This window comes from Notothenia coriiceps, unplaced genomic scaffold (assembly GCF_000735185.1).
Source record: "Notothenia coriiceps isolate Sejong01 unplaced genomic scaffold, NC01 NC01_scaffold00037246, whole genome shotgun sequence".
NCBI classification, from domain to species: domain Eukaryota; kingdom Metazoa; phylum Chordata; class Actinopteri; order Perciformes; family Nototheniidae; genus Notothenia; species Notothenia coriiceps.
The window spans coordinates 19,007,883-19,021,978 of NW_011369947.1; positions in this window are offsets into that span (position 1 = coordinate 19,007,883).

Here is a 14,096-nt window from a genome sequence, read left to right on the forward strand (position 1 = left end):
AAATAAATAAATAAATAATTATAAAAAATGAATAAAATCGCACGTCCCTGCGATGTAAATATCTCGCATGCGCATATCGCGGTTATCGCCATGACACAATATATCGTTCAGCCCTAGTATGTTACTTTCTCTTTAAACCAATGAGATCATGGAAGCCACTTATTCATATTAAATGATATACAAAGAACAACAGATATTCATACTTAATTCAAAGAAACTCTACAAAGTGATTCAAGAGTTTAACTTCTACAGGCCTGGCTGGGATGAGCAACACAAATAGACAGATGGCTTGTTTCGGCCGTGGATGAATAATATTTAGTGAAATTTGTTGTATCATAAGTCCTTGATGAGTTTACTTCTTGTGTTGACATTTAAATTGCTCTCCAAAGAAAGCATTGACAGTGCTAAACTATGTACTGCTGCTTTATATGTGATTAATATAATTATTGCACCCTGCAAAATGGCCATTAAAGTGCATAAAAGAAGGCAAAGATATTGAGATGATGATTGTAACTGAGCTTACATTAATGCCTGATGCCATACATGGATAATTCCTTGAGCCTTATTATTTAGCTTCTCCTGTGTTTCCTATATGATCCTGTTCCATTTCCATCCATGTAATACACAACCACCTTGATGTCAGACTTCTTGCTTAATTATGTAAGAGCTACAGAGACCTTTGAGACTGAACCTGTAATTAAGGTAAATCAATTAAACTCTACTAGACTAGAAAACCCTGGTCCACCGGATGGTTCAATACACTGTGACGGTGGCCCTGTTGTCCTGTTTCTTTAATTTAATACACAGATAAAGACCTAAACAAACCCCATGAGTAAACAAATAAACACAAACTTGCTGCCAACTCTTTCCTCCTTTCCCACAACATATAACCCTCCTTCACCTAAAGTCTTTCAATGTGTACTGAGGTAGCACTAAGGTGTTCCTTGAAATGTCATTGACTGTGCACAAATCCCTGGCCCTTAATCCCCATAATTCCGGCATATTGTATTGTCATTAACCACTCACTGGCTGGTAAATACTAATCCTTCCACCTTTCCCTCTGCAGTCCATGGATAATTGCTGTATCCTCTCCTCAGAAGCGTTCCCATGGGGAGGAATGAGCAGTACTCAGGAAACAGGCGCAGTTGGGCTTGACACCTTAATATGGAGCTACAGTAAACTGAAGCTCAATTGGCAGTGGAAGGAAGGGCCTTGTGCAGGTCTGCCGTCGCTGACAGAGCAGACAGAGGCTAATTAGACCTTTGCAACCTCCCAGTGGTGCAACACTTTAATGTGTGGTCTTTGAGTTGAAGCTCCACTCTTCAGGGCTGCTCCCTGGTGGAGCCAGAGCTTAGTGGTCTGCCGTTTATTTATCAAAATGGAGGATACCTTGAAACTGGAGCTCTACCACTCTCCCAGTCGAGTGTCTTCTAAACCAAGTACTTTGTCATTTACATTATCCTTCATTAGACAATGCGACTGCAACTTAAATATCATTTACATTTATGTCAGGTCATACCCTCTTATTGACTATTGAAGTAAAGGAGGAGCATTTACTCAGAGACTCCATTTCCCGCAGGGCCTTCATGAACAATATAGGTTAATTAATTCTCATGAGATTTGTACCGGTCTATGATGATTTATGTAACGGCAGGATAAAAAAAGATTAGATATGAGCAGCACCAGCAACAGAAGCATCATTGGAAGCAACATCAACAATAATACTCTAATAATGATATATGTAGGATCATCTTATTTAGAATAAATGCAGTTACACATCCCTCAGAGTTGCTGAGGGTGCTACAACAACCCCCCACCCAGCATTTGGTGAGGGGTATTATGTATATTGGTTTTCTTTCTGTCATGTTACACCCCACCTCTCCCGGTCCCTGTCATTTTGTAATCTATTGTTTTAATTATTGTGAGCAGTACAAGCTTTCCAGATGGGTTCCTATAATATTTTGTAACGTATCTTGTAGTAATTTGTCAGTATGCTTATTGATCTATTGTGGCAGGAAGCTTCGGACAGCCTCTCTAGCATGAACAAAATATAATTCAAATGCAGCTTTAACCCATCAGCAGCACTTCAAAAATGGTTCATGAGTGACGATGAGTAAAGTAGCCTATGTTCACTGGCTGTGCTGTCACAGTGTTTGGCAGACAAAACATCATACAGCGATTTAGTCGAGATATTATTTACAATGTGCAACAAGATTATTAAAGTGGTTTGCACATAACTGTAATGCCATGATTTGATTGGCTAAATTACAATGGCAATGCATTCATAAATAACATTTTTTTATATTTGATAAGAGACATGATTTAACAGCCTCTTACAATTCAATACATTTATTTCTGAATCCTGAAAACTGTATACAAAATGTAGATGGATGGATAAAATGTAGATATCTATGATCATTTCCCACTTCTGCTTTTAATGAACACAAAAAAAGGAAGAGGGAAAATCAAATACCAAGAAGTTTCCTCTACATACAAGACTTTATTGGCATCAGTTCTTAAGCTATGCTTCTTTCTGCTTTTCCTTTCAGTTTCCAAACAAGAAAGGGAAATATGAATTGGAATTTCACTCGGATTTATTAAAGCTTATCTTTTGTGTATGTATCAAGCAAAACTAAGTAAGAACATCCAATGGAAATCTACTGTATTATAACTGTCATAGGTGGTCTACATTTCAATGTTAGTTCTCCACATACATGCTTTCATCTTATATTCTTCAACAGGGTGAAGGAACACACTGGTTCTCGAGCGCCACCATCATGTCACCAGCGTGTTTGGTTCCTTCTCTTGGTCTCGGGTCATTCAAACTCAACTCAGCATCAGTCAAAGATTAAAGGAAATCTGGAAGGATACATATAACTATGTGGCAGAAAAAACATTGATTTATTCTGCTTTTCTCTCCCGTTAATCACCTTGTGACCTCTTAGATGTATCTCTTGACCCTTGTTGGAGTCATAGTTCAAACTGAAGCCATAAAGCACTTCATAACAGGCAAATAGACCTACGGGGCACAACAATTTAATGAAATATGCAAGGGGTCATTAACTATTTCTCTCATCATATCTGCACTCACGATTTCACTTTTAAACCATTATATATAGCAGTGATATTTTCCCTATCCATTTCTAAAAACAGTAACTCTATAATCGATTTAGAATTGCATTCCAACCCCCCATTAAGCAGATCACCATCAAACTGTAACCCCCACTGATGTGTGAAAGATGATTGAAAGAAAGTGCTTTTGATGTTTTCAGCTCCACGCAGATAACATCGCATGCGGTGATCAAGCGGATGGAGTGTGAGTGAGACTGACTCCTGTAACTCAATATATGCAAATGTCCTCCAGGCAAGGTTCACTTGTAGCGATTATCCATGAACAAGATCTGTGATTAGGCCTGCACGCCGCAGTGTACATTGATTGAAAGAGCACGATTCCCAACGACCCCTGTCTCACGCTATAGTTTTTTTACCTAATCAGTGACTACTTCATAAGCATAGTGGTCATTTTTCCACTGTGCTTGATGTTTCTTGTCAAACTGACTCAAGCTTTGAATAGGTGCTTTGTATACCCTAATAAGAGCATGCCTCACAACACCTTCCTGGTTCCATCATCATGTTATCTCATGAGATGTATCCTCAAGGTCTATTTAATCCTCTCCGGAAAATTGGTTTCATATCACTTAGGATATCAAGAAATTCCAGAGGGAAGAAAGTGTTAGAATTAGAGACTTTTTGCTATAAAACTGCACGTTTTTGTGCTACATTATCTGATAAACGACTGAAATAATTGAGTTCTTGTTGCAACATTTTAATTGAACTGAATCTGGTGTCGGCATGTTTCACAACGTGAGCTGCATATTAAAAACTGATTAAAATGACGATTGTTTTTCTTCAAAGAGAACAATATTTCTGAGATATTGCTTCCTGTGTGCTCGTCTGTTAAACAATATATAGATTTATATTTTCATGTGGTGGTCAAACATGGTAGTGAAGCAGTCTCACCTCGATGTGTTACTTGACTCAAGTGTGACAAGAGGGACTTGCCCAACATGAAGCTGTGAGTGACATATTGCTGGTTGGTGTGTGCTTCACTTCACACTCGTCTGCCCCCTCGATGATGGACAGCGCACACACACATTCGTCTCCTCAGGGAGAGCTGTTTCAGGCGTAGGCTGATCCACAGTGCCCGAGGAATACGTTACACTGTGTTCATTCATTTATGTTGTCTTCGCTATACCTCTGCTATTCCCTTTCTTCAAAAAAAAAAAAATAGCTCTGTTATGAGCGGTCAGAAAAATCAACGCGCATCCACATTAATGATCAGATACCGCCGTTTATTTAAAGAAAAACTGACAAAATATTTAACTAAACTCTAAAGAAAAGATTTGAAGCCATACGGCGTATATCGTGCGGTTAATAAATTGTTTGCCTTCCACTCATAATGAGAACCTGTCACCTGTTGTCAATTAAAGGGCCAAAACCACGCCTATGTGACGTCACCATAATAATACATTGATAGTCGGCATCAATCAAAACAATAATACATATAAATAATAAAACATCATATACAAAACACTCATAATATTTCATCATATGATAGAAATGCAGAAATGGCTTCAACAAGCTCATCTGCTATCTCTCCGCTTCTATGAGCATTCCATGGCTTTGCTGCACATTATTTTTTAATTCCTTATCAACCAAAAGGATAATCCCTCACTTACATCCACAAACACCATGGTGTGAGTTCATCTCAGTTTAATAAAAATGTTTCCATGATTTAGGGAAGCTAGTCTTCGTACCAAGCCAGAGTTAATGTAATCGTTCAAGACTCCAGCGGAGACATTAATGCAGCGGAGCGTTTGCACTTTGTAACATAATTAAAAGTTGTCCAGGGGTAGGGACTGCTGCGGGGTGCAATAACTCATAACTGCCAATGTGATAACATGCACGTCTGCGGATCACTGTATTGTGCACAAATGCATACACGTTTCAAATTAGTGAGACACTTTCTTTCACAGGTTGTCTGAATGTGTGTATGTGCGTGTCAGAGGGTTTAAACACACACACACGCAAGCAATTACAAACACACAAACATTAAAACACACATTGATGAATGCAGTCTATAAGCTGCCATTCTGTGTGACCTGCCATGGATGTGTGCAGTGCTCTTTGACCGATGCAACTAACTAATGTCAAACAGTTATAAGGATTACTGCAAATGCGTATCGCAACACAAAATATATTCACCATCTTTATCCTTGTTTCAAAACAAGTGAAGAGCTGATGTCTATCTAACATTAAAGTTCAATCAATAAGGAATATATATACAAAAACGCTGATACTCAGGGATTGCATGATCTGCAAACACCTGCGCTTTCATGATATCCATTTTATGTTGCAGATTTTTTAATGGGCCATTTATTTGGCAGACACAAGGTGGAAATGCATTCGAAACCATTTATAGTGTAGTTTTGAAGCCGCTAAGCTTGTCTGGGTTCGATGCTGCATATAATGAATTTCTCATTGTTTGTGTTAGAAAGGGTCGTTGAGGTTAATTGAGTCTTACTTCCAAATTCTGCAGTCCTTACTGTATATTCATTTTTAATTAACATAAAAAGGAGTCTGCAGCCAGCCTTGCCAAGTCTAACGATGGGAAAACGGAGTGTAAACAACAACAAAGGCTGGCCCTGTTCAACTGCCGCGCGATATTAGCCGACATAGCGTCTAATCGTACAGTGGCTGTCACCGCTGCTCCCTTTCCGTCGCTGATAGATCGGCTACTCGAGTGAACCGAGTGGAGGGTGAAGATAACCTCCGAAACAAAGCCTTCTGGGTATTGACTGCTGGAGTATTTGCGAGGCATGTCATGATACCGTCCTCTCACTCCGCCTCACTTTGAAGCACTGAAATAACTCTCTGGAGATGGTAAACATGCTTTAAGGATGCTTCGCTGATGGCCTTCCCATAGTTCTAAAATAAAAACACATAATTATGTTTTTACAAGGATTCATATTGTGAAATCTTCCAGACACTTTGCAATAAGCTCAGCACAGTCCTCTGCTCCTGAAGTAAATCTGCATAAACACACAGCTTTGTTCAGTAAAAGAAAAGAAACAAACCAGTGGCGAAGACATCAGGGTTTTATGCAATTTTAATCTTGACAAGTGTTTCAGTAATCCTTCACTCTTGCTCAGTATATTTGAAACGGTAGGCTGGAAAATGTTATTCAAAGTCCCTACGGCTCAAGCTTACTAAATTTGAGGACTGGCAGCTTTTCTTTGTCTGATGTGATAGTGAAGAAAATACATCGAGTGTTGGTCGACAACAAAAGATGTTAGAAAAAAAATCAGGCCCTTTACCAACAATGTAAATATGCGTAGGCTATATACACCGTCAGTATGTCCATGCAAATTAGGTATGTAGGTATGTATGGATATGTGATAGGGTTGTTTCTTTTTAGATTTTTTTAATTAAATAAAGAGAGGTTTCAGCTCCTTATTATGTACTTTACACTTTGAGTAAATTGAAGACTGGTTGAATTTAAAGGTGACCTATCATGTAAAATGCACTTTTGTACGTCTTTTATACATGAATATGTGTCCCCGGTGTTCCAGGGAACTCACCAAGTGTCAGAAAACACAACCCTCTCTATTTTCCTCCATACCCAAATCTCTTAAAAAGGGGCTGCAGCGGATGTGTATGGAGGAAAATAGAGAGGGTTGTGTTTTCTGACACTTGGTGAGTTCCCTGGAACACCGGGGACNGAGGAATTAGTGAAAAGTGGTTCTCCCTTGTATTATGGTAATTTAGACAGAGTCGGTTGTTAACGAAACGTTAGTCTTCAAATGAGACCCAACTACTTTTCCTAGTAACTTCATTACGACGTTATTATTCATACGTTACATTACTCTGTAGGACGAATACTTAATCCGACTATAAACATACGATTTGCGTTTGTTCGTACAGTGAAAACCGTCTTTTTTTTGCACTTACTAATTGGAGTCATATGAAGCAGAAATTGTTTGTGTAATTTGTATGTTGCAATGTCCATAAAACTTACATCTTAGAATTCCACCCCATCCATCTTACCTCTTTAGTCGAGCCACGCGATCTAACTTCATGCGAGACTTTTTTTTAGACGGGGGCAAGGAAGTCTGAAGGAATGTCTCGGGGAGGAGGTTGTGTCGTTCCTCGGTGTGTACCTGGTTACTCCCGTGCTCTATTTAAACACGTGCTACCTCCGACTGTCCGTCCCTCGGGTCAGTAATACTAACTAAGAACGAAAAATGTCGCAGGTCGAAGTGTCTACTGGATTAGGGCCACATTATTTATTTTTTTGGGAGAATTTGAAAAAAATATGATTTTTTTTTTGTCAGTATTCTGACTTTAATCTCAGAATTCTGACTTTAATTTCAGAATTCTGACTTTAATCTCAGATTTCTGACTTTTTTCTCAGAACAAAAAAAAAATATTTTTTTGGCATAAAAAAAATTCTGACTTTGAAAAAGTCAGAATTCTGAGATTAAAGTCAGAATTCTGACTTTTTTCTCAGAACAAAAAAAAAACGTTTTTTTTTTCAAATCCTCCCAAAAAAAGATCATGTGGCCCTAATCCTCTTCCGTAGCATATAGCTTAGTTTGCCTGCTTTTATTCAGAAATAAGCTTTCATGGAATTAATTGTCCTTTATTTCTCTGGTAGAGTAAAAACACAGCTCGAGGGTTAAGAGGTTGAAAAGAGGCTTACTGTATGTGAAGTTTGATTTCCCCTTTTTGCTTGTTTTGTCTTGCTAATTTTGAACAGTTTAACAGGGTCAATACTAAGGAGGATAGGAAAAAGGCATATCATCAGATTGAATTTCTGAATGTGTATCAACAAAAAGTAGGTAAAAAGACAAGCCTGACACATTTAAATGTTGTATAAATCAGAAATATATATTCTTATTTATGGTTGAATTATTATTATCTATTTTAAATTCCCCACTTATGAGAAAAAAATAGATTCATTAAAAAAGTTTCACATTTTTCCCATGCAAAAAAAAAACATCCAATTGATCAGTAAAAGAAGGAAAAAGAACATTTGAAGCTGGAAGTGAAGAAACGGGAGCACTTGGGACTGGAAAACATGATCTAGGAACAAAACAATCAGAAGCCTAATTTTTTATTAACTCTCAGTGATAGAGAATTGATCCAACAGAAAAAACCCTGCTGCTTATAATCTCCACCAATCACGTTCTACCTCGCAAACTACCTGAGCTGTGGTTACTATGACATCCACGTCTAATTTTCTCTGGAAGGGTGAAAACCTGCAGGACTTTCATATTACTACACTCTGGGTTTACATTAGGGACCCCTTATTCATACAAGCATCACTATTAGATTTACAAAAATGTAAAAAAAAATGTACGGCTAGCCTCGAGCTACCCACAGTCTCTTCTTCTCCTCCCTGTCAATGATAATCTCTGTCTTGCTCCATATATCTGAAGCCGGTCACATGCAGACAAGCTGTCTTCAAATGAGTCACGGGGGAACATTTTGCGGTTAACCACAGTGCTCTCCGGGGGCGACCTGGACAGTAGATCGGCAGCCGGTAAAACATTGGCTGAGACAGGAGAGACCATCGTCTTCTGTGCGAGTGCTGAGTAAAATCTTCTGGGTATTGGCTGTGTTAACTAAATTCACATCAGCTTCCAACCTCCTGGCTATTCATCAGTGGAGGGATGAGCACAGGGCCTAGAGAGGTAACCCTCCCAGTCTCGTGCACTTTCTGCCGTCGCATTTGTTACTGCCGGGATAAAAGGAGACGAGGAGAAGGTTAAAAAAAATATATATATGTTTTTGGTGATGGCTATTTATTTGTAGTGGTTTTAGCCTGAAGAGGTTTTGTCTTCTCTGTTCCTTCTTTTTCTCTCTGGGGGGAAAATAGAGGGTGAGTCTTTTCCAGCCTACTCTCTCACAGTTGATTAGTAACTCCTGCTCTACCCCTACGCTTCAGGGATTCTATGCCAGCTCTCCTTATACATCCCCTTGTCATGCACACTCACACTTTCTCTCGCTCTCTCTCTCTCCCGCTCTTTACTAAACACACACTCATGCACATCTCCCTACAGTCATGGAACAGCAATTTGAGGGAATCACACAACCAAGACCTGACATTTATAACAATGAGAGCTTGATTAAAAGGGCAGAATGAAACAGTGTCATCCTCCATCCATTGTCCTTAGCCCAAGTTAAATGGGATTTAAGCCTGTGCTGATACCTCCACTGTCAATCCCTGATTGCTTTAAAGCAGCGAGAAGAAAAAGCTCTTGTTATTGTAATGCAGGTGTGTAACAGTATGTAACGGAGGTGTCAGAGGTGACCAAGTTTACACTGAACGTCTGTGAATAGATAAGGACAGCGCTAACGTGGGGAGGGAAAGCAAAGCTAATACTCCTCCGGTGAATGCCATGGTGTTTGAAAGGCACAGGAAGAAAGCTTAGTTTTATCTGGCTTGGGGCAACACACAAAAGGCGCCAGCATTGAAACGTGGCGGGTTTTAAAATTGGGATCAAAAGGTTCAAGCTAATTAACAAGCTAAATAAGAGTCCCCTAGCTTCATCCATGTAACCACCCTCGCTCTCTCTCCCTCCTTCTGTCTCTTTTGCTGCAGTACTTTGAGCGCCCAGGCCGGTGTGTGTGTGTGTGTGTGTGTGTGTGTGTGTGTGTGTGTGCGTGCGTGCGTGCGTGCGTGCGTGCGTGCGTGCGTGCGTGCGTGCGTGCGTCCAACATGTACAGTGTGTCTGGGAAAGTGAAGACAAATTGCCTCCCTGTGCTGAAATGTAAAGAACGATCACCAAATTACCTCCAACAAGATTATTCTAATTAACTATGTTTTATTGCTAGCCTGACCCCGAGAGCCAAATGCACCGTGATCAAGCTTTGTTCAAAAATGTTTTGATGTTAGTCGACTTTTCCTGCAGAGCCCCGAGGAGGGCTGAGATGGCAGAGTCAAATGGAAAGGACAAGGGCACATAATAAAGACAAATGGCGAGAGCATGAAATTTGATTCATTGCCTTGGTGCAGAAACATTCACAAGGAAATAGCCAACATTGACATGCCATGAATTTGAAAACGCTGTCAAATCCAAAAAGCACACGGCCTGCTGTAATGACATTGAGTCCCTGAGGGTCTGCAGGGGGAAATCAATCAGGCTGTTGTTTCTGACCGACGTTTCCACATTGAGTTTAAAGGGTTGCTTCACACAAATGACAACATGTTTTATTGTGGCACCTTTCAATATGCATATTATTTTATATTGAAATTGGATTTCAAGATATCCTGTTACAATTGTAGACAAAGTTGTAAGAAATAACTGATTTGTGGTGTCGTTTTTGCTTTAAGTTAAGCTCTGTTCACGTTTCATTCTTTGTATTTTCTTGTCTTCCCTTGGATATTTCAATCATTTTTCTAGGGTATCACTAAAGACACAATGTATTCATACTGATTGTATCACTAGTTTGTATCATCCACCCATGGAACCAAAATCATCTGCATGGCTTTAAAGTGTTACTGTAAAATCACAAACTGTTTTTTTTTTTTTTTTTGGAGGGGTTAAATTCTCTGTTCAAGCTCCTGTTCCATCCTCAAACTGTTTAAAAAATAAGATATTGCCTGCAAAATATATATTTCTATATCCATCATCTATATGACAGCAAGGGGATTTTCGAATGTATTATTCTAAAAAAAGATTACATGTGTAGCCATAAGGAACTCCGCACCTTATTTATTTCAATAGGCATCAGAAGCATATGCTTGCAGCCGACCTTTCGCTGCAGAGCACCCACTTCGTCGTACGATATGAAAACACCATCTGCTGTGTTAGCAACGGCTAGGCTTAGCTAGCTGGGGCCCTACTGTGTCACAGGATTATCCTACTGGTTGCTAGATCCACCCTATTAGCCTCGAGTGGTTGGGATTATTGGATGATCATTATTATGTGTGACTGAACAAGGAGCAAAGTACCTACACTTCCTTTGACACAGTTAAGTCCTGTTAGTATTTGTGATCAGACACATTATGAGCTCATTCCAGAGCATTATTACACCTTGTCCAAGACGTGAAAACACTGTTTAGTTAATACACGTTGAATTGTATTCACATGGTGCGTTGAAAAACATGTTGATTGGCTTTACAGACGTAAAAACAGGCTCTGTGCTACAGAAATGAGAGACTGGAGCCCATATTTGTTTGTGGAAGTAAAACGTTCCTTTTCTAATGCATCTAAACAGGATCATAGGAAAGTACGTTCAGAAAAGGGCCCTCTGCTCAACAAAACGAACATCTGCCGTTTCTCATCAGCGAGATTGAAGCTAATGACGAGCCGCGAGTGTGCTGACAGAGAGAATGGAATTGGATTGTGTACAAGAGGTCCAGCGAGACCAGACATATGTTTTGGTGTGTGTGTGTGTGTGTGTGTGTGTGTGTGTGTGTGTGTGTGTGTGTGTCATCGTCATCACACATAGTGTACATGTATGAATGGTTGTACATGAGGAAGAAAGCAGTAAGGTGTGAGCGTGGTGTGTGAGTGTGTTAGCCATCTACCACCGCTTCCCTGAGGCTGTGTGTGGACCACAGTTGGCCATATGGAACAGCATTATGGAACAGCATTATGGACACACAGAGGCACAGATGGACACATTCTGTGCAGGCCATATTCTCTGATCCACCAGTAAAGGTCTGAAAGACAGCACTCAGAGACCAGAGGAGCCTATTAACTAGAGGAGTCTGAACACACTTCACTTACTGGGAAGAAGACATCTTTGAGTTGAGTTGGATATGCTATTCACAAAATTGGTGGAAAAATTGTAAACAATTGGGAATTCTATTAAATATGTTATCCTACTGAAAATGCAAAAAGTCAAGCCTGAAAGTTGTTTTTGGTACGTAGTCAACCCTCATTGGTACAAACAGGGTGGACAAAGTATCAGAAACTACCAACGTCCTGACCAAGGATGTTTTGGTTCCAATGCCAATCTGAGTTCTTAAATATGAAGTATCTGCTGACAACAAGTCCATTCAAATACTTATATATTCACCTTAATCATGATTAATATATACAAATAAATATATGTGACGTTTTAAGATAGAAGTGAAACCTACTAAATTTGGGACACCCTAACTTCTGATGCAAGTTTTAAAGAGAGGTCTTTCTTACCAAACATTGGGATCTCCAACTGAATACAGATACCAGTTTGCAGATAGCAAACCAACGGTACAACAGCTACATTTCATGAAGCTTATCATCAAGTTGTTTCAAATAATGTTCATTAGCAATCACTAGTTTGAGTAGTCGCCTAAAGTTTGCAATTTTTATCAGGGAAAGAATGAGGCAGCACCAGCCAGTTACAAATCAAGTTACTGTTATCTGAATGTTTTATACACTACTCTTTTGTAAGAGAGAAGAGATAACAGTCATTGGCGTCAAAGTTTAAATATCCATCAGAGTTTCCAAGAGCCTGAGACGAATCTTCGACAAACCAATTATTCAGAGCTGAAACATTAGGGATTAGCAATTATATAAATTATATGCAGTATTTTTGACTTTTTTTTAAACATTTAAATTTTCCGGAATTGTTATACTGTTTATATTTGATATCGTATTTTTCATTTTATTTTTATTTTTAGTTGCTTATTCTCTGTTCCATTTGTTTATTTTATGTCTGAACATACTGATGCGTCCTCTGTAACAAAATAATTTCCCAAATTGGGATCAATAAAGTATTTATCTATCTAACTATCTAAAAACAGAACAAAGCAGCAAATCTTCACAATCAGGAAGATTAAACGAGCAAATATTTGGGATTTTTTTTCAATAAGCAAGGAAATTGGCATTCTGCATGCCAAAACAATCGCCATATGGACGTTGCTTTGCACAGGGGGTAATTGTCATGTTAAAAATGAAAAGGGTATTGATTTTGGGGATTATTACAGTGAGGTGAGCGCTATGCATATCCTTGAAGGTTATAAATGTTCGAACAGACTTCACGGTTTAGTCTACAGCCCTCACATCCCCTGCTAGCTCATTTATCCGGCCTTTCTCTCCTTCCGGCTCTCCTTTCTTTCCAACATCTTATCTCATTCAATTGGCTCTCACATAACAATGGATGACTGAGTGGCTTTTGAATTAGGATTTGCCGTCTGTCAGATGTGACTGATTAGGCTACACACCCACCGATACACACCATCTTCTTCCTCGCATACATGCATGGCTTCACACTCGTGCGCACGCACAAAGTGTTTTGATGGTGATTATTTGAGGCTTAACATGTCAAAACGCACAGCAGTAATAACTGTCAGCTGACAGTCCTAAAGCTGGATCAATGCACTACACACAAATTCATGCACACACACAGAAACACACACAAAATAAGATAAAATATGTATTACTCCTTCTACTAATACACAAATTAGTCACCTTCTCAAGAGGCAAGAGAAGCATGATTTTGGATTCTTCTTTAATTATCACTTTTTTTCTCAAAATGATTTATACCCTTGTATCTACAGTATAACGTTGTTAAACTTTCAAAATGCTTGGGGGGAAGTTGTGGCCTATACAATGGAGGATTGGCGCTCTGGCCATTCACGTGTCTGTAATCTGTGACCATTTGGGGATTATTGGGTTAATTGTAGAAAGGGTGTTTCCTGACCCCCAGACAGCTTATCTTCTTCACAGCTGAAGGAGAACAATCAATCTCCCAACCAATGTCTCTCCGAAGCAGTGCAAGGAAAATAAACCCAACACCATTAACTCATCTACCCGAGAAGGAAAACCTAACCTTAACTTCAAAACATAAAACGTGGGCAATCATTAATACAAATAGAAAATATGATGTAATCTAAAACTTTAAAGAGTTATGAGTTGTAAAGAGTTATTATTGATGCAGTTTGTGTTTACTATCTTGTAAAACTAAATGAAAAAACAAAAAGTTCACAAAGACATGTCTTTATCTCAAGTACATGTCATCCCAGAGTCATTCATATTTGAAATGGTGTTATATATGTTTATGGTTAAACTGTTTTGAGGAACACTGTGTTCTGC